This window comes from Ixodes scapularis, unplaced genomic scaffold, assembly GCF_016920785.2.
Source record: "Ixodes scapularis isolate PalLabHiFi unplaced genomic scaffold, ASM1692078v2 PGA_scaffold0__279_contigs__length_252992795, whole genome shotgun sequence".
Lineage (NCBI taxonomy): Eukaryota > Metazoa > Arthropoda > Arachnida > Ixodida > Ixodidae > Ixodes > Ixodes scapularis.
Window position 1 is genome coordinate 133,072,069 of NW_024609835.1, and position 25,874 is coordinate 133,097,942.

At 45.0% G+C, this 25,874-nt stretch overlaps 1 pseudogene; it reads right to left on the reverse strand.

Moving 5' to 3' along the window:
- Positions 1-24,389: 24,389 nt before the first annotated feature.
- Positions 24,390-25,587, reverse strand: LOC121833236 (annotated as a pseudogene).
- Positions 25,588-25,874: the final 287 nt, after the last annotated feature.

Here is a 25,874-nt window from a genome sequence, read left to right on the forward strand (position 1 = left end):
ACGCGCGCGTCCGCTTTGAGTGTGAACAGGTATTGGCGTGGCTCTTGCTGACACTGTCGTAGTCAAAGCGTATCGTTTTTAACGTCGCCTCGCTCCTGCACCTTCGAGGCCGCGAAAAACGCCGCGGCAATTTGTTTTCATCTACGTCGCTTTGCAGACGACTGACACGGGCCGCCTTTTACCAATAATGAGAGTTGGGTTGACTTCTGGAGTCTTCACCGGAAGACTCGCCGCACTTCCCAACAGGCATACCGGCGTATGGGACTAGTCCCATGCTGTCGCTGTGGCAAAACATATCTCATTGAATTTCGCTCAGCTGCGATGTGTCCATGCCATGGCTATCGCGGCGATAAGAGGCGCCGATTCAGAAAATAAGTCGCTGCCATCAGCGCAGTAAAACCTACCGGCGCACCCCCAACTCGCCGCTGCGAACGCTCCCATTCTCCTACTGCCGAGAGAACTTCCGGTTACTGTGCCAGAGTACGTGACGACCGTCAAAATTACACCGCAACTTGTTTTGCGGTCAGTTGGAGAGAAAGAAAAAGTCTATATTTAATTAATTTTTTGTGTAGAGGTTAATAAACCGAGACAAAAACGGATGCCTCTTCGGCATTCAGGGAACGTTGAAGGTTAAATGTAAAAGTTATCAGGCAAAAGTAAAAAGGTCATTTCATGGTCCTTTTAAAGGGATACTTCAACAAAATTTGAAATATTCCCGTCGTGTTCAAGAATAGGTTCAATATGATCCACAATATCCGTAAATGACAATCGCACGTTTGTATTTTGATCCTGGTGGCTGTATTTTTAGTTATAAACGGCCCACTCTGGCAAGCGCTCGGAGAAGGCCCAGCTTAGAACACGTGACATCCAACGCAATCGTGACGTAGGTCGTCTCAAGACTAGCAAAGCTACGGCGAGGCTGACGTCGAGAGGATGGCCTAGTCGTTCCAGCCACCGAAGCGGCTGCTTTTGTACGAATTTTGAGTGACGGGTTAATCTTCTATAATCTTCTAGGGGGACAATAGCGACTTCTGCGACACACAAAAGGCATTCTCGGGAAGAGGGGAGTTCCTCCTACCCCCCTTCTCTCGTCGTGGCCGGAGACGAGACAACCTCCGTCACTAGCTGTCAAGGTTCCTAGACGAGCATTACAAACGAGGCGTTAGCGACATCCACCAGGTGCTCTTTGCTAACCGTTTAATTCGTTTTAAAATTTCTTTTCGAGACTTTTTTAACAAGATATTGGTATGTTTCATGTGATACTGCTCTTTTGAACACATACAGACCAAAAAATGAGCGCCGAAATTTCGTTGCAGTATCCCTTTAAAACATTAAAATGTTTGCACAAGGCATGTTCGTTCACGTACAACAACGCGATGCTTATACAAGTTGCTCAGTTAGGTAGCCGATCAGTCATACAATGACCCTCAGTACTTGTTTTGTAAATCATGACGATTCGGGGCACTGCCGTTCAAAAAACGACGCTTTGAGTTGTACTTCATTTTGCGGTGGTAGTATCATTTGAATGTGCAATTTTTGTTAATTCGCTAAATGAACATCAGCCGGCACAGCACATGGAGTGCGAAATATTAAAAAAAAAACACTATCATTTGAAAAAGAAAGCAATCAATAAGAGCATAAAACTGGTCCTGCATCATGAAGATTGAAAACAATAACACTATTCAGCAATATCTGATTAAAACGCGCAGCTATATGCCTGTGTTCCTTCATTGGTATACCTCTAAAAATATACGTGCCAAGAATTATGTAGGATACTAGTCACAGGAATTTGTATGATGGCTCCTGCTCTAAAACAAATCGTTTTATAGGAGTAAATCAGAGTGAACTCAGGAGTCGGGAGCAGCGCTCGCAGCACAAAACTGAAAAGTAAAAGATAACACGTATTTTTAATCCGTGTCAGCTGGGGTGGAGCGCGCCTCAAATGGAAGGTGAACAGATAGGAACACGTCATCTGTAATCTCCGCCCACGGTTCCAGCTTTTCAAAATTTAGGTAATATCCCAAATGTCATTCTCCGGGGGCGGAACAGAACGCATTGACAAACCGTTGAAAGCACATTCCATCCTCGCTCAGGCTCACTTACAGAGCGTTGAATATATTCCCCCCAAAGGCAGTCTCACAATGGTTTTGCGAGTATTAAAAATAGAGATAACATCTGTCTCCCATCGCGGTGACAACTGAGATTCTCAGGTGTGGACCTGTGATATTATACTTCGGACTATGGAAGCTGTGCATTGTATGCGCTCGAGTGCCGGCTTCAAAACGTGCAGAAAAGAAGTCAACCTGCCGCAATATTTATGAAAACGTGTTTTTGTTGCTTGTATTGAGTTGCTTTTCTTTCTTAGCATAAAACAACACATTATATTCGCGGATAAAGCAATTCACGTGGTGCCTGTGAAAACCATGTTACGTGTTTGCTCATTAAGGGAAGCAAATACATGGGCATAAATTTAATTAACTTATCAACAGACCCAACACTTAAGTCCCCGTCCCTCTCTCCCCTCCCTTCTCCCGAGATAAAGCAACAAATCACGGCGGCCATCGACGAAAATAAAATGCCGAACCTAGACTTCTTCGCAAGGATGTACCCCAACAGAATATCTGAATAACCTGCAACAAGAGAGGCAATACTGCACGAAAAACAACCACAAATAAAGAGAAGGTACAATGAACTGGCTAGTGCGGTAGTTCGTAAACGTCTTATAGTGTACAGCAAGATATTGCCAAAAAGTACGAATATAAACGCAAAATGAAAACAGCGGGTGGGACTCCGCAGTGCTCGAACCCCCGCGAGAGCGGAGGCACTCTGTCGCCACAGCGTTGAACGACCGATGTTAAAATCGCCAGCGTGGGTCGAACCTCAGAAGCCTTGTCTGAAGAGCTGCACACTGTGCAGGGGTCAGGGCGTCTACCGCAAAGCCTGCACGGTCCGTATAAAGCCTCGCGACGGGAACTCAAGAGCGAGAGAACTCTCGTCGCCCACGATGCCCTCAATGGGGCTTTGTATGCTCCCAAATTAGAGGAGGCCCCCCGGGTTGCTCAGCGTAGCAGTCAAAAAATAATAAACCACGTGCTAAGCTTACAGGTCACCTAGAATTTCTCTAGCCGACTCGACGACATCAAGTGGTGATCAGATTTTTTTCACGCTGTATGACTGTGTCAAACGTGGACAGGACATTATTGGACTGTCTATATACGTTTGGCATTGCACGTCATGTGGTGTAGACTTTATCTACGTAGTTATGGAACGTCGAGTTTCTACTCGTTTTGCCCTTCTGACCTACTGAAGCGTAAACTATGTGAGGTCTACTTGAAAACTATTCGATACAGGGACCCTGCGACAGCAGAAACGCAAATATCCGCTCATTTAAAGCAATCAGCTCAAACCTCCATCTTCGGCTCCAATAGAGCGTGAGCAGCAGACCGTTGGTTAATCACCCTTTTTTGAAACTAAGCTCCATGGCACTCTATTTATTAAAAAGGTAACCTTTTGCCCTGGTTGCAAAAGGAACTCAGAAAAAACTGGCTCCAGACCAAAGAAGGGATTTGAAAGGAAACTAACTGGCTCTAGACTATGAAAACGTGATCTTGCGAAAATAAGCCTTATTTTGCATTTCACTTTCTTAGTGAGTTAGATAGTTTTTGGTGAATAACGTAGTCACGGAGTGATGTTCTCAAACTCTAAATAATTGGAGGAGTTGTAATGAAATTCTGTCGATGACAGCCGTTGCTCCATAAGGCTATGATGTTTATTGATTGAATCCTTCTCACAATACTATTTCATCGCCGATTTAAAAAGTACGAAAATATGCAAACTAAACTGTTGTTCAGACTATCTTAGTTTATTAGTATTGATATAGTACGTTTGTTCTTAACCCTACCGGTCAATGTAGCATAGCAACCAAGACTGCCCTTCGCTCCTTTTGTTCTTTCTCACAGTATTTGCCTTCCAAATTGCTCCTGTTAAGCGCGTAAAGAGTAAACAAAACTTTCTAGGGCTACATGGTTGTGACCTCTACATATCAAATAAGAATGAAAGATGATTTCCACGAGTGTCGAACCACAGTTGAGCTTAAAGTTTGCATATTCGTAGAAACCGAGGGTTGATCGTCGACCCTGCGCCTCCCCCTCCGCCCCCCTCCCCCCTACCCCAAATAAAACAAAATAAAATAAAGTAGTCTCTTTGACGTTCCTCTTTTTATCTTCTCGCCACACGTAAAGGAGCAATTGCATTTGCCGAAGCGAGACAAAGTGGAACTTATGTTTTCTATGTTTTTGTTCTTTACATTGTTATCGCAATAACAGTTTTACACTGCTTTTCTTTTGTCTTGTCATTTCATTTTGTATTTTGTCACAACTAGGAGACTGGGTAACGAGAGCTACTCAGAGAGATGAAGCGTGCACCGCGTTCACCTCCACACGATAAAAGTTCTGCCTCCGGTGTTGCTAGGACGCTCCATCCGCGCTCAGAGGGGCGATCGAAACAAACGTCACGTGCGCTGCCACCGTAGCGTCACACCGCGACCATAAAACCTGCCAGCGCCAGACGGTGACGTCTCCGGTGGCAGTCGTCGGCCCGAGTATTCCAACGCGCCTGGTCGGAACACCTGCCAGAATTCCGGACGAGGTTCGCCATTCTTCCTCTCCTTTTAACGGAGGGGGGAGTGATTTGAGAGAAATCGGGGTGAGCTCGGCGATCGATACCTCCGTCTGAAGGGACGGGTCCCTTCTCTCGCCTCGCCTGCGATGTGCAAAATCGCTGCCGCTGCCCGGCTGGCGCGGGCCCCCGTACGTGCACGAGGAGCATTTTGCTAGCTCGTTACCCGAAAATCCGGTGTTTTTGGCCCGCGAAAAAATCGAAGGAAATGTAATTTGCAAACGGCACATGGAAAGCGAGAAAGTCGCCATTCAAGTGTGGGTGTGCAGGTGAGGGAAACGAAAGGGGAACGCTTTAGTTTTTCTTAGTTTCTCGAAGTACGTTAGTAAAGTGACTCGTGATTAAGGTACATGTTGTAGCAGATTCGATAGGTATCGTCCGAGTTCTTTTTGTGTCGTGTTTGACCCCCAAAATCTGCGCGGGAGTAAAAACTTTCTGATATAAAACATCGAGGTATGTTCGTATATACCTAATTTATCTAAGCGGAAAGCAAGTCGTCTGCTTCTTGCGCAGGAGTTGCGGTGACGTAGAACCACGCCGAATTCTGATTGGCTTCGATTAAAAGAATAGTGGGTGAACCTCAGTGCTATGCTCCACTTCCCCTTACGTGAGACTGCAGCGGAAACTACGTGCAATCTCGGCCAATCCACCTCTGTGAACGTAGCACGTGATACACTCTCCGCCCGTCACTGCGCCCATGGTCCAGGGTCTCCAGGGTCGCTTAACACTCACGCGGCTCTCGATTGGCTCCGATGTCTCCTGGAATCCGCTGCGGTCGGTCGTAAGGTGAAACGAAGTATAGATGCCTTGAGGTCTACCCAGTTTTTTTTAGAGCGCAGCTCTTAGGGGCCCGTTCCCGGCTTGAGCGGCGTCGGCGTCGGCGTCGGCGTAACCAAGGTCACCCCAAGGTCACGTGACCCCCAAGGTCATCCCAAGGTCACCCCGAGGTCACGTGACCCCCCGAGGTCACGTGACCCCCCAGGGTCAAGTGACGTCCGCGTCACTGATGACGTCACCGGGATCCGCATCGTCATCATCATCATCACTGCTGACGTCACCGGCATCAGCATCGTCATCATCACTGATGACGTCATCAGTGACGTCACTAATGACGTCCCCGACATCCGCATCGGCATCGCCATCATGACTGATGACGTCATCGGTGACGTCACTGATGACGTCACCGGCATCCGCATCGTCATCGTCATCACCACGGATGACGTCATCAGTGAAGTCACTGATGACGTCACTGACATCCGCATCGTCATCGTCATCATAGCTGATGACGTCATGTGACGTCACTGATGACGTCATCGGAATCCGCATCGTCATCGTCACTGATGACGTCATCAGTGACGTCACTGATGGCATCATCGGCATCGTCACGTGACCCCCAAGGTCACGTGACCCCCCCCAGGTCACCTGACCCCCCCAGTACCCTTCCCTACTCCTCCTCAAGAGCTGCGCTCTAATTCGGGTGTTACAGGGAGTTGTAAACGGCTTTCACTTTTAGAGCGCAGCTCTTAGGGGCCCGTTTCCGGCTTGAGCGGCGTCGGCGTCGGCGTAACCGCGCGGTGCATCGTGACCCCCCGAGGTCACGTGACTCCCCTGAGGTCACGTGACCCCCTCCTCGAGGTCACGTGACCCTCCGAGGTCACGTGACCCCCGCCGATGTCGCGTGACCCCCCGATGACTTCATCGACACTGATGACGTCACCGGCATCCACATCGTCATCGTCATCACTGATGACGTCATCATCAGTGATGATGACGATGACGATGCGGATGCCGGTGACGTCATCAGTGATGATGACGATGACGATGTGGATGCCGGTGACGTCATCAGTGATGATGACGATGACGATGTGGATGCCAGTGACGTCATCAGTGATGATGACGTCATCAATGATGATGACGTCATCAGTGACGATGACGATGTGGATGCCGGTGACGTCATCAGTGATGATGACGATGTGGATGCCGGTGACGTCATCAGTGATGATGACGTCATCAGTGATGATGACGATGGCGATGCGGATGCCGGTGACGTCATCAGTGATGATGACGATGACGATGTGGATGCCGGTGACGTCAACAGTGATGATGACGATGACGATGTGGATGCCGGTGACGTCATCAGTGATGATGACGATGACGATGTGGATGCCGGTGACGTTACCGACATCCGCATCGTCATCGTCATCATCACTGATGACGTCATCAGTGACGTCACTGATGTCGTCACCGGCATCCGCATCGTCATCGTCATCATCACTGATGACGTCGTCAGCGACGTCACTGATGACGACCGACATTGCATCGTCATCGTCATCATCACTGGTGAAGTCATCAGTGACGTCACTAATGACGTCATCGGTACCCGCATCGTCAACGTCACTGATGACATCATCAGTGACGTCGGTGATGACATCATCGGCATTGGGGGTCACGTGACCCCCCCCCCCCCCCCCGGTTAGTCTAACCCCCCCCCCCCCAGCGCCCTTCCCTCCTCCTCCTCAAGAGCTGCGCTCTAATTCGGCGTTACAGGGAGTTGTAAGCGGCTTTCACTTTTTTTTATTTAATCAGCTGATAAGAGCTCGGCACATGCAAGACGTATACGAAGTTGCGCTGCGCATATACTTCTACAGGGTGTTCATCGCAACTTGACCGAATGTTTAAAAATATATTGGTGCATTTTACGAATACGATACCAAAATAATAAGTTTGTTAATTATTTTGAGCAAGTCAGGATATTTTTTTGTATTTTGCCCAAGGAGATAATTAATCAAGATTAATTAATGAACTCTTAGTCTCTACTATTTAAAATAAAAGTTTCAATGATGAAGTTGTACAGCGTACTCAGAAACATATTCTTGAGTTGTTTTTTTTAACAAGAGATATCTAAAACGGTTCGCTTTTGAGGGATTCAAAAAAAGTGAAAGCCGTTTACCACTCCCTGTAACGCCCGCCGAATTGGAGCGCAGCTCTTGAGGAGGAGGAGGGGAGGGTACTGAGGGCCACGTGTTCTCGGGGGGGGGGGGTCACGTGACCTCGGGGGTCACGTGCCCCCTCAGAGGTCACGTGACCTCGGGAGGGGGTCACGTGACTCCCCAGGTCACGTGACCCCCGGGTCACGTGACCAAAATTTTTCCGCTAGATTTAGCGGGGAAATTTTTTCCGCTAGATTTAGCGGGGAAAGTTTTCCGCTAGATTTAGCGGGTAAATTTTTTCCGCTAGATTTAGCGGGGAAATTTTTTCCGCTAGATTTAGCGGGGAAATTTTCCCGCTAGATTTAGCGGGGAAATTTTTTCCGCTAGATTTAGCGGGGAAAGTTTTCCGCTAGATTTAGCGGGGAAATTTTTTCCGCTACATTTAGCGGCGAAATTTCCGCTAGGATTTAGCGGGGAAAGTTTTCCGCTAGATTTAGCGGGAAAATTTTTTCCGCTAGATTTGACGGGGAAATTTTCCCGCTAGATTTAGCGGGGAAATTTTTCCGCTAGATTTAGCGGGGAAATTTTTTCCGCTAGATTTAGCGGGGAAAGTTTTGCGCTAGATTTAGCGGGAAAATTTTTTCCGCTAGATTTGACGGGGAAATTTTTCCGCTAGATTTAGCGGGGAAATTTTTTTCCGCTAGATTTAGCGGGGGAAATTTTTTCCGCTAGATTTAGCGGGGAAATTTTTCCGCTAGATTTAGCGGGGAAATTTTTTCCGCTAGATTTAGCGGGGAAATTTACCCATAATGCACCGCGCGGTTACGCCGACGGCGACGGCGACGGCGACGGCGACGGCGACGCCGCTCAAGCCGGGAACGGGCCCCTAAGAGCTGCGCTCTAAAAAAGCTCGCTAATTCCGGGGCGGAGGGGAGGGAACACGTGACTTCGCGCTCGCTCACCTTGCATTGTAGCGCTCTCAACCGTACGGAGCTAACGCCCCTGAATAAGAAAGGTAGCGCCATCCTCTCCCACCTCCTCTGACGCGCACACCTTTTATCTTTATGTTTTGCCTTTTTACACCCGCGGATTGACTGTCGTGCCGCCTGGATCGGGCCAAGATAGCAGACGGCCCTCCTATACTTGAGTGAGAGTGCAGTCGAAGGCTGAAAGACACGCAAATACATACACGCAGGCGAAAAGCGCACTGTCACGGTCTACCAGGCTCGAAGGATGGGTTCAAAAAAAGACGATGAAAGCCGTGACGTTGGACAGTCGGCGTTATTTGATTGGCGGCATGAGCTCATAGCATGCACTGCACTCCGACAGCATAGGCATTCCTTCTCCCTCCTCCTCTGACGCGCACACCTTTTATCTTCGTGCTTTGCTTTTTTACACTCGCGGTTGACTGTAGCGCCGCCTGCATCGTTCCAAGATAGGAGGCGGCATTCTTCAAAGGATGGCGCTACTTTTCCGTATGAAGGGGCTTTATATGGAGCCATACCTCCTGAGAACAGCGTGACTCAGGATTATTGATTCTGGGCGAGACATATGAATTGACATGTATGAGGCCGTTTGAAAGGCCTGCTGGTTGAGAAACTTTGTCTCCTTTTGAATACGTCGTGAAATTGCCTATTTTGTTCTCGTTTATTGTGTACCGCCTGTTTCTTTCCTCGGTGAAATCTCAGATAATCACATATTCTCATAGACCACAGCTCTGCTTTGATCGCGTTTTCGTTCTTTTTCATAGAAAGAAAGCGAAACCACCCGTGTTTCGCTAACCACATCATTATTTAAACAATGCTCGCGGGTGCAAAAAATAACTAATAATAAAAAAAAAGTGAAAGCCGCTTACAACTCCCTGTAACGCCGAATTAGAGCGCAGCTCTTGAGGAGGAGGAGGGAAGGGCGCTGGGGGGGGGGTTAGACTAACCAGGGGGGGGGTCACGTGACCCCCCAATGCCGATGATGTCATCACTGACGTCACTGATGATGTCATCAGTGACGATGACGATGCGGGTACCGATGACGTCATTAGTGACGTCACTGATGACTTCACCAGTGATGATGACGATGACGATGCGAATGTCGGTGACGTCATCAGTGACGTCGCTGACGACGTCATCAGTGATGATGACGATGACGATGCGGATGCCGGTGACGACATCAGTGACGTCACTGATGACGTCATCAGTGATGATGACGATGACGATGCGGATGTCGGTAACGTCACCGGCATCCACATCGTCATCGTCATCATCACTGATGACGTCACCGGCATCCACATCGTCATCCTCATCATCACTGATGACGTCACCGGCATCCACATCGTCATCGTCATCATCACTGATGACGTCACCGGCATCCACATCGTCATCGTCATCATCACTGATGACGTCACCGGCATCCGCATCGTCATCGTCATCATCACTGATGATGACGTCATCAGTGATGACGATGACGATGTGGACGCCGGTGACGTCATCAGTGTTGATGAAGTCATCGGGGGGTCACGCGACATCGGCGGGGGTCACGTGACCTCAGGGGAGTCACGTGACCTCGGGGGTCACGTGACCTCGGGGGGGGGGGTCACGTGCCCCCCCACGAAGTCACGTGACCCCGGTGGGGGGCTCGCGCGGTGCATTATGGGACATTTCCCATGATGCACCGCGCGGTTAAGCCGACGCCGACGCCGACGGCGACGCCGACGCCGACGGCGACGCCGACGCCGCTCAAGCCGGAAACGGGCCCCTAAGAGCTGCGCTCTAAAAGTGAAAGCCGTTTACAACTCCCTGTTACACCGAATTAGAGCGCAGCTCTTGAGGAGGAGTAGGGAAGGGTACTGGGGGGTCAGGTGACCTGGGGGGGGGGTCACGTGACCTTGGGGGTCACGTGACGATGCCGATGATGCCATCAGTGACGTCACTGATGACGTCACCAGTGACGATGACGATGCGGATTCCGATGACGTCATCAGTGACGTCACATGACGTCATCAGCTATGATGACGATGACGATGCGGATGTCAGTGACGTCATCAGTGACTTCACTGATGACGCCATCCGTGGTAATGACGATGACGATGCGGATGCCGGTGACGTCATCAGTGACGTCACCGATGACGTCATCAGTCATGATGGCGATGACGATGCGGATGTCGGGGACGTCATTAGTGACGTCACTGATGACGTCATCAGTGATGATGACGATGCGGATGCCGGTGACGTCAGCAGTGATGATGATGATGACGATGCGGATGCCGGTGACGTCATCAGTGACGCGGACGTCACGTGACCCTGGGGGGTCACGTGACCTCGGGGGGTCCCGTGACCTCGGGGGGGGGTCACGTGACCTCGGGGTGACCTTGGGATGACCTTGGGGGTCACGTGACCTTGGTTACGCCGACGCCGACGCCGACGCCGACGCCGCTCAAGCCGGGAACGGGCCCCTAAGAGCTGCGCTCTAAAAAGGAATGACCAAGAACAGAGGAGTGCCTCATGGGGCAACAGGCCGCCAGGGAAGAGCGAAGGAAGGCTTCGATCTGGTTTGTCGACGACAGAACATAAATCAGCCGCTGTGTGTGTGGTTCAGGTGGCTGCGTCTGCCCGGAAGGGGTACGCTAACGGAGAAGGCCCCTAACCGCCTCCCCTCGCCCCTCAAGTCACCGGCGAATCAGGAAACGTAGGGCGCGGCTCATCATCTAGAAGCTCTTTGCTTTATAATTCGTTCTTCGGAGTTCTTAAATAATAAGATGTACGGTACTCACCCAGCCCTGCGTTCCCTAACTGTAAGTGAATACCACTTGCCCCTCGCATCAAATGGCGGCAACGCCGCTCCCGCGAACCCAAATTCCGTGACCATTTAGGCACTACGATCGAAGTACTGCGTGTATTGAAAACCTTCATTGATTTATTACTTTGGGGCAAGCGCTCTTGCTTTTATTATTATTATTATTATTGATTGGTGTAGAACGCAACACATTGGGTGTCTTTCATTACCAGAACTTAAAGTATTTACATGAGAAAACGTGTAGCCTGAAGCCCGGTTAGGGCTTCAGGCTACGGGTTAGGGCTGGCTCGGCACCTGCCAAGGTCGTCGTGTGTCGTTCCTTGCCACATCTTCGGTGCGCCCACTTGCGCTCGCTCCGGGGATGAGTCACAGCGGCCCAGAGTTAGTGCCTTGATTGGATATCCGCATCGATAATGCGCCTAATGGTCATTATCGATGCGACATTTTTGAATGGTGGGATGAGGCGCCTACTAATGCGCTTTAGCATACATTACGGCGCCGACGATCGCATAAGAATGGCGCATCGGGAGGGTTCTAATAAAGAGAGGCCCACCTTGGAAACCTTTTCTCGTCGTCTTCGTTCAATGATGACCCATTCAAGAAGCTTCTTCCAGCGATTTGAAGATGTTTCTGTCGTCAAGAGGTCTTGACTGAGTGCGCTGGTGTAGCCTGCACATTTTCAGTCCTTCATTTAGTTGAAGACGCTCACTTCACGACTTGTCTTGCGTAGCTTCAAGTGGCGGAATGCACGGGGCTCTGTCGAAGTAATAAGGACATCTATAGACATTGGCGTAAACATCACAGATGAGCCTGAATCCAAAAAAAACGTGGGACGTCCCCTTTTTTTATTCGCCAATAAGTACGGAAATAAAGAAAGATCACAGTGACCTTGACATCTCAAACGTGTTCACGCTTCACTATTTTTACATTTTGAAAACAGTCAGTACGGTGTCTGAAAATCAAGTAGTTTTGACGAAATGAAACAAACCATGGAAGTAGTAATTTAACGCTAGCAATACCCTCTCCTTAGTTATTATAACCTAAAGAACGCTTGTTAATTTACTTTAAAAAAAAACAGGGGGAAACTATGCAGTACCGAAACGTTACAGAAGGCAAAGACATGTCTCAGTAATCACACTTCCATCTGTGATACGCTTGCGCATTTGTAACTTTCAAGATTAGGTACCTAATCGTTTGCCGTAAGTCAGGTTTCGGTGAACATGACTGCATCAAACCGGAAACCTACCAAGTCAAAGAATGCTTCAGGATCGCATCGTCTGTGCTTAATTCTTCTTGTATTAAAATATATCGCGAAGAACTGTTCTTTCCCGAAATGAAAACATTTATTAAATATGCTATTAATGATGATAATAACGAGATGCCGTTAATGTGTCTTCAGTGGGGCGTGCAAACTTTGGAGCTGCCATGAAAATGAAGAAAAAGACGAACTATATTTTCCAGGCATCAGTTTTCGGAGTTACTAAAGTGCCATAAAATCGTCTTCGCTTTTAACGGAAAACAATCATTAGATGTCTTATATACTAAAATAATAGACATAACTTAATAAATGCCACATAAATTGCTTGCAAATTTGTTTCTCCCCTCCCCACTTCCCCCACTACATTTTTATGCATCAGCAAAAAACAACGAATAATTATTTATTTGTTTTGAAAGAAAAAAAAAAACGGTTTGTATGGCACGTACAACAAACGATCACTCCTACTAATGTAATTTTAATCCTAGCAAGTGAATGTCATGCGCTGATCATTTTTTAGCAGGTCGCCTCCACTTAAATATACATATGGGTGAGTTCATCTCAACTCAGGCACGGATTTAGGGTCGAATTTTTAATTTTGAAGAAAAAATGTATGTTTTGGCGCAATTCCTATAATAAAAGAAGACGCAAACGGCAATTTCGTCGGATTTTTCGTTCTCATGTTATGGACCGTTGAAGTGGCCAGGGTGTAAACTGTCGTTTTTCCAGCTTATCGCAGCTGCCCATATTTCACTCCCTCCCTTTTCCCTAGTTTTTACGCTACATCAATATAAATTTTTGGGAACACTCTAGACATAGGCTTTTTCATGCGAAGTAAGCATCTAGGTCATAGCATTCTTAATGATTTTTTTTTTATTTGTCAAACCGGCTCTTTGCGACGATATTCGACGAAGTTCAGCAAGCTGTGCTGTGTGACCTAACCAACATATTTTTATGATCTTTATATCACCGTAGAGCTCCGATAAAGCTATTTTTTTTGTATAATTTCAATGTTCCGCGATAAGTATAAAATGCGCTACGCGTGCCTGAAAAACGAAAATTTCGAAAAACTGGCAAGTTTGGAGTCGGCTTTCTAAAAAACCCTACTTTTTATTTCTTCTATTTTTTATTCTCAGTTAGTTAATATAGCAGTCTATCAGAAACTACCAAAAGAAATTGTAATATATTGTTTGTATTGCCGCTATTAAGACTCGAATCTTGTGCTATTGCGTTTTGAACGGGACTTCGCACAGGCGCCCTGCTGAGCAGAATTTTGGCCTATGTAAGGTTTTCTATTTGTCGTTAGCAGTTACCTCAATATCCGACCATAAACATTAATCAAATTTGGAGTAGTGTACTTAAACAGATTCACTTCGAAGTCCTTATCCACAAGTGTGGGCGCCACCCTCCCCCCCTTCCCCCCCCCCCCCCCCTTCCCAGCGCTTACTTGCTCCCAATATGGGGGAATGCAGATCAAGAGTATTCCTCTAAGGCCTTTTGCTTTTGGCTTTGAGTTTGAAATACCGAACTTGACATCGTAATTTTAATATTTTATGTGAAACGGATATGCAATGCATATACATATGTAAGATTTAGAATCTGACGCTTAGGAAGTACGGTTTATTTTGTGCGCGTACGGACTCTTTCGTAAAATAACAAGCATTTCGTAGCGTGTAAGGCTTCAAACGTGCTAGTCTTGTGTTCAGGTTTCATTTCTATTGTTAGTGATTCATGCCGGGTTACTTAGACTATTTCCTCTCGACTTAAGTTGGTCCTGGAGTCTAGATGTTACCTATCTTCTCCGTAAATACATAGGGCGAAGCTCACTCACCTTGAAAATCACGCCAGTGCCAAGTAAATAAATATTGTTAGGATAAATACTGTTGTTTCACTGTCTTTTACGCTCAGATATTGAGGTAAGTACTAACATTAAATAGAAGACCTTACATAGGTCAAAATTCTCCTCAGCTGAGCGTCTATGCGAAGACCCGTTCAAAACTCACACAGCACGAGATTCGAGTCCTATTAACGGCCATAGAAACAATATATTACAATCCCTGTTGGTAGGTCCTGGCAGACTACTATATTACCTAACTGTAAATAAAAATAAAAGAAATAAAAGGTGTTTTTTTTTTAGAAAAGCGACTTCGAACTTGCAAGTCGTTCTTTAGAAAAACTTGCAAAATTGAAGACGATTTTCTAAAAAAAAAAAAAAAAACTCTTTTATTTATTTTATTTTATAACATGCCGAGCCACTAAAGCGGGTGTTGACGAGCCTCCACAAAGATATATTTTAAGGAGACTGACACAGTAGCACCCAAATGGGAATAACCTGTCCTCTGTGGCAATGGTGAAGGGAGACGAACGGAATAACAGGAAACAAAAACTGAAGGTCGGTTATGGTGGCGCCCATGCACAGCTGCCTGAAAGCGCCTATTAGCGGCGAGATGTTTCGGTAGCGCCCGCGTTTGGTTACCTTTGTGACGTCATTACCTTGTGAAGAACAAGTTCAATGGCGTTTGTAATGAGCATGGTGAAAGCCTGAAATCATAGCGCTCTCAAAGCAACACTGCCCACACCGTCGAAATTGAAGTTCTTACATTCCTCTTATTTGCGTCTATTTGATATCCTTCGCTGACGTCATAGTCGGCATTCGGCCAATTGTGGTGGGCCGACCAGAGCGACGCTTTCGATCGCTCACGTCGCCAATAAGAGGTTTTCACTGGGCGCCATGTTTGAGGGCGATGTTTAGAGCGCATACTGAGAACGAGCTCATATTAATAGGTTGCTATGACCGGCTATCTTAATGTTGCGGAATGCACGTTGCAAAAAAACTGGAAGCTCGCCGTCCAAATGTGCTCATCAGTCGCGCACACAGCTATGGCCACCACTGAATATTCCCTATTGCTGCGATCGCGGGTATAGTCGAACCTCAACAATGCGTGGAGCTCAGCGCGTTCCTTGTGCTTTACCAACCCCTGCGCGTGTCTTTATTAAACATTGGCGCCATATAATCGGTCCTAGATCACGTGGCCGATTGTTCATGTTATGGAAATCAAAGAACAATTTTATGTAGTACATACGCAAAGTACAAAAAAAGATTGCATGGCGCCCCTAAAGCATAATTATGCTTTAGGGGCGAGCATAACTAAGGTACAACAAACGTGCGGGCAAACACTGACGTCGTGATGATTTTTTTTGTAGACAAACTTCTCAATATCTTTACTGAATACTATAAAAACATTTCTCACTCAAACAACGTAAATCCTACTACAGTTAATCTTTGGTATTTGTTGACCAAATTGTTGCACATCCTATATGAATATTAATGCCCTTTAAGTTTGTACAATAGGAACCCAAGAATTCCAGAGAGAAACACAATATTTAATGTCTCTCAAATTCGTACATTGAGAAGATTCAAGTCCTTGACTCAAAACAGCAACATTTTATAAACTAGTTCTGTTCCCTCCAATTCCTTTAAAAGTCACTACGTAGTCCTAAAAATATAGCAGCCAGCTAGTACCCTAAATGTAGTTTTTCTTTCGGATGCACCGAAAGAAAAACTACATTTCTTAGATATTTAAATTTTTTTAAAGTTATATGTTCACAAAAGATTGGAATTTGACGGAACTGGCTTTGTTTGTAGTGTTTATAGTGTTCTAGAAAAGTGACAAAATTTTGTGATAATAAATGTTCTGTTGTGTCTCGGCTATTGCTTTCTGCACTAAGTTTTTCTTGCTATGAAGAAGCTACATATAAAATCTTTTTTGGCTTCTAATATTTCTTCCAGCAACATCGTGGGAGAGAACGACAGAACAGAGCAACAGCTTCTGCACAAGCGGTCGCTCCAGTGGTGCCAGTTCACATGAAGACTCTGTCTACAACGAAGTAGATTCCACCAGTGCTGTGGCTTTAGCGGCAAAAAATGCTGGCCGCCAGGCCTATAGGTCAAATATTTCCAGAGCTCGATCAATAAACAGACACTGTATAAAAAATACCGATGAAAACTTGACAGAAGGTACCTTAAAACAGCAACTAGACCTACGCTAATTCATGCCATTGAGACGTTTTGATTCAGTTCTTTAAAGCACACGTTAGGCGAGTTGGTCAACATCCGCCAAGAGAGTGTATATGTCGTTTTTACCTGCTGTCTTGGGGTTTATGTCATGTTCACTCTAAACGATCTCGTTAGCGTCCTTACATTCACTGCAGAGTTTTATGCCTGCACTAAGACATTATCTTTTTAGGCGGCCTTCTTAAAACAAAGTGCAGGCAGTCCTTTCGCTTTGAACTTCTTGACGAGCTGGCCTAGGTTCTGTTGAAGGAGAGCTTGCTTCAAGTTCGATTGCTTTTGAGGCTCTCTAGCTGATGAAGTCTCTTCTCATAGATATTTGCATCCGTCATTTTTGCGTCACGTTTTTATACTGAGGATTTACGCTAAAACAACGCTAAAAAGTGACAATCAACAGAAACAAAAGGCGTGCTTTCAAGTAAGGTTTTATTATGTTAGGTTTTCATATTTTAAAGCATGTGCAGATTAGCTCTCTAAAAGGAGTCTACAAATGATCCTTCAGAATGACTGCTGCTTATAGATACCTCACTTTGATAAGTGAACCCATTTTTGAGAGAAATCCCTCACATCATGGAGAAATACACAGTGTTTATATACTAGGACCAGTGTTCATGTATTTGCCTATTGCAACAAGAAATATGCAGATTGAATGTTAGCCAATCACTCTCATCTCCAATATGCGTGAAGAGGATTGGAAGTATGAAAATGGTTCCTTCGCTAAAATTCTGAAACGCAGCTAACGCTTATATGTTATTGTTATTTCGCACTCATAATTTGCTGAAAGCACTTATACTTACAGGATATGCTTGTTAGCAGTGAACAAATTACTCGGGTGAATATGATAATAAAAAAAGTCCAAGAGCCATCAGTTCACTTAATAATAAAAGTTCGCGGCCTGAAAAAGGAAAAACAAGATATAACTTGCACAGCCTAAGCTTGCAGCACCCACGAGGCAAAAACGTCAGTAATGCACCTGTTTGCGTTACTTCTCGGAAGATTTACACCTGACAAAAATTATATGTAACATAACTAATAAATGACAGGTGAGTAACCTATACACAGCATACAATCCTTTCATACAATATAGAGAGATTAAACAAGAATAAATACATCTTACCTTCATTTGTTTATTTAAGTTTACTGCAGATATCTTGTGTTTGTTTGTTCTTTTTCTTGTTTTTTTTTTTGGTACGCAAGTCAAGCATTGGTATGCAAAGTTTCATTTTTTTCGATAAGTTTGGATATAGCTACGACCAGGGACAATGCACTTGAACGTGGGCACTTTTGCGGCAAACTCCACACGCAAAATAAGAAAAAGTAAAATACACGAGGAATATGACGGTGGATGTTCTAAGGAAAAAAGAAATATTAGTAAAAGAAAATGCACAGACCTTTTTATTTAAAATATTTACCATGAATTTGGGTTATCTGCTAATGATAGCATCGAATGAAAAAAAAAAAAAAAACTCCCTTTTCTCAAATCTCTGAGAGCATTTTCAAGGTGTTGAGAAGGAAGCGATACAAAAAAATAAGGCATGCACTGGCGTCTGAGCAAGAGGAGCCGAGCAGGCTTCATCAGGCTCAGTGTCCAGAACTCAAGTAGACACTGTTAAGGCGAGACACCCTGAACCTCTACAGTGACTCCGGTTCAGATCGTGAAGTGCAGGAATGGGACTCACACTGTGTTTCTTTCGTGTTTCTCAATTACTGTCGGGGGAATCCGGGGGCGGACAAGCGCGTGCTCGAAAACGCCTAAGACAAGACATGCAGGAATATATGCCCCGAACCCCAAACTGTTCCCCTATATGTTTGTGACTGTGAGGAAGGAACAATAGGACATCTCTGTCCAGTCCTTGGAAGACCCACAAAACAAAATCGCCGAGATCCTGCGAAGGACGATTCGGTTGTGTCTTCCTTCAAGCATTCCCACCCACAAGCCCACCTCCTCGCCAAGAGAAGGCAACAGAAAGGAGTGATCGTTCGGGAGCCCTTCGTCTTTCGCCAAACCTTTGCGCTATGCAATAAACATTTGTTAAGTTTGTCTTCCTGTGACTCCCTAAACGTGACTGCGGAGGGCGCCGCTTCAAGGTATTCTTGGACGCCGCTCCAGAGTTTCAATCAGGGTGTAAGATAGACAGGTGGGGAAACGAGAGCCAAATGAGTGAGCGCATTGCGTCCCCCTCTGTTTTCTCTTTTTCTGTGGCGCCATCTATGTGGAGCACCGCGAACTCTCACTCCGGGTGGGCGACCGATGGCGACCGGCTAAACTGACGGAGATGGTTTTTTGTGGATTTTTAATGAAAGACTGTCGTGCTCTCGGTTCATTTTGCGCAGTCTCTGATAGAGCTCCACGCTAATCCGATTTCGATATTTTTCCTCTCGCCGCAGCGCCATCTGTCGCAAGTCGGGGGTACCCGCAAGCAGACGAGTACACAATCCGGTCACGGCGCTGCGGTAGGCTTCTATGGGCCGTTTCCCCACCTGTCTATCTTACACCCCAGTTTCAATGAACGCCAATAGCCTTGCCCTGCTACCTTGTGAGTGTAGTGGTGCTCTCGTCGAACCCTTTGCGTGCCAGAGAGGTAAAGTCAGGCTAAGGGTACTTTTATTTATTTATTTTTATGACGATTGTGAAAAATTAGACAGCCAGTGTGGGTTTTTTTATTAATTCTTTTTTTATATTTGATCCTGGGTGTATGGTTTCACCAGAAATGTAGCATGTAAAGAAAAGAAATGCACCCAAATGGCCTCAGGTTTACCGACCTGCTTGAGTCGCCAGCATCCCTCGAGTCAGGGCCAATCGATAAGGGGGGGGGGGGGGTTCATCGGCTCAGTGAGTAGAAGCTTCAACTCCAGTGGAAGCTTTCTACTTTCCATACTACTGCAGCGTCATGTAGCCAAACCACGTGAAAAGGGACAGAGAACGTGCTAATGGCAGCACGCACTGTTTTGGCAGCCGTGGCGTCGGATGTGTTTGGGAGATGAGGGAACAACGGGAAGGGACAGGAAAATTTTCATGACTTGTTCCTCAATCTTTTACTAAAAATATGGCGGAAAGGAAGAGGGGCCGTCGCCTCCTTTCCCCAGTTGTGGCGTCACTGTTTGGCAGAATGTGCTCTCAAAGAGCGTCGACAATCGCGTCAGTACTGTTGGCGCAAGCGTGTAGCTTGATCTTTAAGGCTTGCGAGTCTTTTGCTCGAACCCTTGTGAAAATAAGACGAGGGAAGAAGCCAGACAGAGGCTCTCGCTAAAGTCATTGGTCCTGGAAAAGTAGCGCCATTGCCTTCCCGCCTGTAAGCCGGGCACAAATACAACATACGACATGATAGCTACCACCAGCTCGCCTGCTCACTTACAGTCCTTTCACCAACATACAGACGCCAAAACCTCTCGAGGTGATTGATCGAGCGATCTCGGTTACCATGGCGATTGCCATTTACGGCTTTCAAATCTTTGAAGCTTCGAAATGGTTGTTCCAAACAGTCGCAACAAGATCGCTATGGAGCACCATCGTACCCAAAGCGATCCTGGGCCAATATACGCGTATTTGCATAGTGCATGCACTTATCACTGCGAGATTATCTCCCCAGATATCTTACCATTATGTTGCCCTTATTGCGTATTTCAAGAAAGTAAAATTTTTTTTCAATACCTCCAAGCACGCAAATTGCACGTGATGGCGGTACGAATATGCGTTTTTTTATGATGCTGTTTTAAGACACGCAATATTCTCGCTGAAATCGTAGTTAGATTGCTACATTAGAGGTTGATCACTCAGATCAAGAGAGCCTTTTAAACTGCACCAAATCAAGAAAAAAAATTCGACGCATTATTTCCAATAGAAAACACATTTATAGCGCATAAAAATCTGACTAGAAAAAGTCCAAAGAAAACGTGAAAATGATCTCATGTAGCAAACGCGCACTCTCCACCAGAGCGGCAAAGGCTCAGCTTCTGCGGCCATCGCGCGTGCGGAGTGCGAAAAGCACTTTGCACTAAAATGAAGTACCGGTATGCATCCCCCTTACGCCGTGTTCACACCAGCGGGTCAACCGCGTTCGCAAAGAGGTGGCGAACGCGGTTGCTTATGTATACAATAAAGTTTCACGCGTGTTTGATGATGAAAACAAGCGGATCCCCTTCGCTGTTGCGATTCCAACACCAGTGTGAACGCGTGATTTCGTAGAAAGAACGGCTACTTTTATGACCTTGTCCTTTTAATTCAAGGCGGCAATATCTTCGTACAACTAAATTAAACCTCGAGGCGCGGAATTTTATTTATTTATTTATTTATTTCATAATACTATCAGTCCCCCAGTGAGGACTATGATAGCAGTGAGTACAAAAAAAACAGTAGACAATGTAATACACATGCAGAACACAATGACAAAAAATGAAGGACTATACGACACCTAATACTCATATCAAAAGCAGAAAGTACAGCAAAAATGATAACAGGAGGTCTATTAGTTACATGGGAGACACTTCATAAAATCCAAAATCGTTTTGGATTTAACAACGCTTTCAGGAAGTGTATTTCATTCCCTTATCGTCCGAGGGAAATACGAATTCTTGAAACATTCTTTGTTGAATCTGTACTCTTCGATTGTCCTAGTATGCTTATTACGTGTGATCCTATATAGATGGGGTTTGATGAATCTATGTTCATCAATCTGCAGTGTGGCATCTAAAATCATAAAAAGCATTTTTAAACGCTTATTTTTTCTCCTCTCTTCTAATAATTAGATGCTTGCCTTAGAATAGAGCTCAGTTGGTGAATCCAGTCTTCTGTACTTCGAAAAAATGAAACGCAGTGCCATTCTTTGAACTTTTTCTAATTTCGATATTAAACCTTTTGTGTGAGGATCCCAAAATTCACTAGCATACTCCAATCTAGGTCTTATTAGCATTTTATAAGCTAGCAATTTAGTTTCAGTGGTTGCTAATTTTAATGATCTTCTTAGTGACCAGAGTTTAGCTGTGGCTTCTTTTATTATATTACTGACATGTTTGTTTCAACTTAAATCACTGGCTATTGTTACTCCTAAATACTTAAATCCATCTACCCTAGACAATGGTTCACTCTTCAAGTAGTAGTTATACACAGAAGGAACTCTCCTATGTGTTATTGACATGCAAACTGTTTTTTCAATATTTAAAGACATTTGCCAGATCTCGCACCATTCGCTAATTTTCTGCAAACAGTCGTTTAGTTCAACATGGTCAAAATCATCGTTTATGTATGTATACAATATTGCCGCCCGCAGAGCCGAGAAGGAAACGCTTGGTGACGGTCTTCTAGAAGACTCCCGGTCATTCTCGTAGCAGACGTAACTTTCCCTCTGCTTTGTTATTCTCGAAAGTGCCAGTTCATCCTCGCCCCAAGCGCGCGACGCTCGAACCTTTTTTGCCGAACTTTCGAGATAGTGACGCACGGTAGATAAGCAGCTGCCCGCGACCTTGTCGAGTCAGTCTCCGTCTAGCTCGCGCTCTCTGATTCGCCGCCGAATCGCCGCCTGCTTTTCTGCTGCTTCGACGCTCTTTCGTTACTTATTTTTGGTTGGCACAAGTTCGCCCATTAAACCTTTCTTTTTAGTTCACTGTTCGCCTTTTCGTCGCCTTAATTCGTGACAATATACAATCATCAGCAAAAAGTCGTGCCTTTACTGTAATATCGCAAAGAACGTCATTGATAAAAACCAAAAATAACAGGGGCCCAAGTACAGAACCTTGGGGGACTCCCGAGTCGACCCCGCGAGGCATGGAAGCGTGACCATCAATGCTCACAAATTGCCTTCTACAAAACAAAAACATTTCTATCCATCGCAGAACTTTCGTGTTTTTTAGTAAATGCTTGAGCTTTAAAAGTAATTTATTATGGTTTACCTTATCGAATGCTTTTTGAAAGTCTAAAAAAATTATATCAATTTGACCTCTTCTGTCAAGGGTCGAAGAAAAATCGTGAATTAATTCTGTTAATTGAGTTGTGGTAGACAGGCCTTTTCGAAAGCCATGCTGTTTTTCATCAAGTACAGAGTAGGTATCTAAAAACATTCTTATATGCTTCGAAACAACATGCTCAAGTATTTTACAAGTAGATATTAATGATATGGATCTATAATTCGTGACCTTACAGGCATTTCCAGTCTTAAGAATAGGTATTATTTTGGCCAGCTTCCAGTCATTGGGAACGGACCCATCTGAAAGTGATTTATTAAATATGATCGTGAGATATTTTGAACACCATTCGCTATAACGCCTTAAAAATTGATTATGAATGTCATCCGGTCCGGCGGCTTTCTTTGGATTGATAAGAAGTAGCTATGAAAAAATTCCTTTCTTTGAGACCTCCGCGTCTTCGATTGGGGGCACATTCTCAAACAAACAAAATGTTGGTAAAATGTTATTATCAGCGGAAAAAACACTGACAAAATATTGGTTAAAGCAATTCGCAATTTCAGTTTTGTGCTCAATCACTTCTTCTACTATCACTTTGGTAATTACTTTTTTACTTGGTTTTAATTGTCGCCAAAACTTCTGTGGTGAATATCTAAAAAAGTTTTGCATTTTTACATTAAAGAAAATCGTTTTCGAAGTTTTTATTTTGCTTTCAGCTCTTTGCTCAGTGACTGTATTTTGGCCTGCTGGAACCCGTCCTGTTTTTTTGCGTGTTCTTGCTCTACACCTTGACAATCGTCGTTTGTGGTGGATTATGTCCCTTGTAATCCAAGGACTGTTCAAGTTTTTCTTTCTTATTTCCACTGGGACAAACTTACGAGTGCATTCAAGTATCATTTCCTTAAAATTGAGCCATAGGTCATTCACTTCCATCAACGGGTTGCCAGCTGGGTGCTCGAAGTTATCATAGTTCAGGCTAAGTTGATCAATAACTGACTCGTCATTGGCTTTTTCAAAGTTTTTATACGAAGTAATTTCAATTCTCCTGAGCATAGGCTTTAAGGACAACGTAAAATGTACAGTGCTGTGGTCCGAAACTCCCGGGCTAATCTTGCAATCATACGCGTGGTTTATAAGGTTCTCATTTATAAATATTAAATCCAAAAGAGCTTCTGATTTCCCCTGTATTCTGGTATGTCCCTTAACATTTTGAGTTAAATTATGTGAGAAAACTATCTAAAAGTTCCTCAGCACATGATACTTCGTGGTTCCCAGATCCTAACGTTACCAAGTCAATTCCACCGAGATTGAAATCTTCCATTAAAACAACCTTCTTGGAACTTACTTTCAGTTCAAAGAGGAACTAACTTAGTTCTTGCTAATATCCACATGGCATTTGCGGGGGTCGATACAGTACTCCCACAATTAACTCACTTTTTTCCATTTTGATGCTACACCATACATTTTCTATGCCTGGAGCTCCTTCGATTTCTGAAGAATTTAAACAAGATTTGATTACTAGAGCAACACCCCCTCCTCTAGTTTCTCTGTCCTTTCGATAGAGCACATAGCCGGGAGGTATTATTGTATCATCTGTAACAGACGAGTATAACCAGGTTTCAGTAATAGCTACTACATCGGGGTCATGCTCTATTAAAATATGTTCTAGCTCGAGGGTTTTATTTACGATACTTCTTGCATTAAGGTTAATAAATATGACACTTTTTGCCTGTGGGAAATCAGATGCCTGTCAATTATCATCCTCGGGTTAAGGTACTTCTCTGGCTGAGTAAAGTTCAACCATCTGGTTTGTATCCACTTCCCATGCGTAAGTCACTTCATTAATCTCTAATTTATCATATGCTAAGTATACCTTCTCTCCCCTTTGCCTGTTTTCTTTCGCACTGTCCCACAGTTTTTTCCTTATCATTCTAACATTTTTCGAAAAGTCCTCGTTAATAAATATGCGCGTTCCTTTTCATTTTTTTAGCATTTCTGATAATATTTTGCCTTTCATTTTAGTTTCCAAAACGCAAGATTACTGGTCTCGGTTTACCCATAGCCACCCTTCCGAGACGGTGAATTCTTTCGAGAGATTTAACTTCAACACCCATTTTTGATTTAAAGAAGCCATCCACCCCTTTTTCCACCAAATGTTGCTTCGTTTCTGCGTCAGACTCCTCTACTCCGTAGATTACCAAGTTATTTCTCCTACTTCTATTTTCCAGGTCACCGATCTTTGACTCGAGCTTTACTACGGTCGCTTCTAAGTGCACTAGTTTTCCTTGTGTGTCATTTAGCTCCCTAGTGAGATCCTTTATCTTGGAAGTAGAAGCTTCAATAGCCTCTAATCGTTTTTCAAAGCTTTTCTGACCCTGTACCAATGTTGATATGTTAGCCGCCATCTCTTTCTGACTTTCCAGTATTTCCCGCATTGTATCTCTATCTGGGCCAGAATGTTTTTCAACATCTCCTCCCCTTAAAGGCACAAGTGCTCTTCAGCGACAATCAACAATGGCAACAAGGAGCAGTTTCACGCGCCTTGGGCAAGGCAACAGCAATAAACAACGGTCATCTGAGCGGTACGAGTAATCATCAAATTTTCCACATACCTGCGTACAAGGAAAAAAACATTTATGCGACATGTCAGGCTTGCTGTCGCCTTGCCCACTGATCGTTGATCCGTGCAGCTGTGCCTTTATAGCCCCGAAGGCCGACGTTGCAGTGCCTCCCACGATTTTCATTTGCCGATCAAACACGTGACTGTAGTCCTTGTCATTGTGCACTCGGTGACGAGGTGATGCTGTAATCTGGATGACGAGCTCTTTAGTTGCCGCGAAGTCCTCTAGGCTGATGGTCCCCAGTTGATTGTGTCCGCGCGAGTCCTCCGTTGGCGATGAACTGTGGTGCGACAGCAGTAGCAGCAGCAAAAACTGCGTACAAGGAAAAAAACATTTATGCGACATGTCAGGCTTGCTGTCGCCTTGCCCACTGCAATATAAGTTATACCATAAAATAATGCAAACGTGTTTTTTTTGTTTGTTTCGGAACAGTAATGTTTTGGTACCATTGAAATTACCAACCTCCTTAATGTCGCTGTAGCCTCACAGGTCACGATCGCGGCCTGCTTATATTATACAGCACCTGAGTAAGCTGTTCAGCATCTATCAGACGGTGTCCTAAATGAAATATTTATTGCACGTTGTAGATCTCCTTTAGTCTTGAATAATTTTCATTATTTAACTTTAGCGTC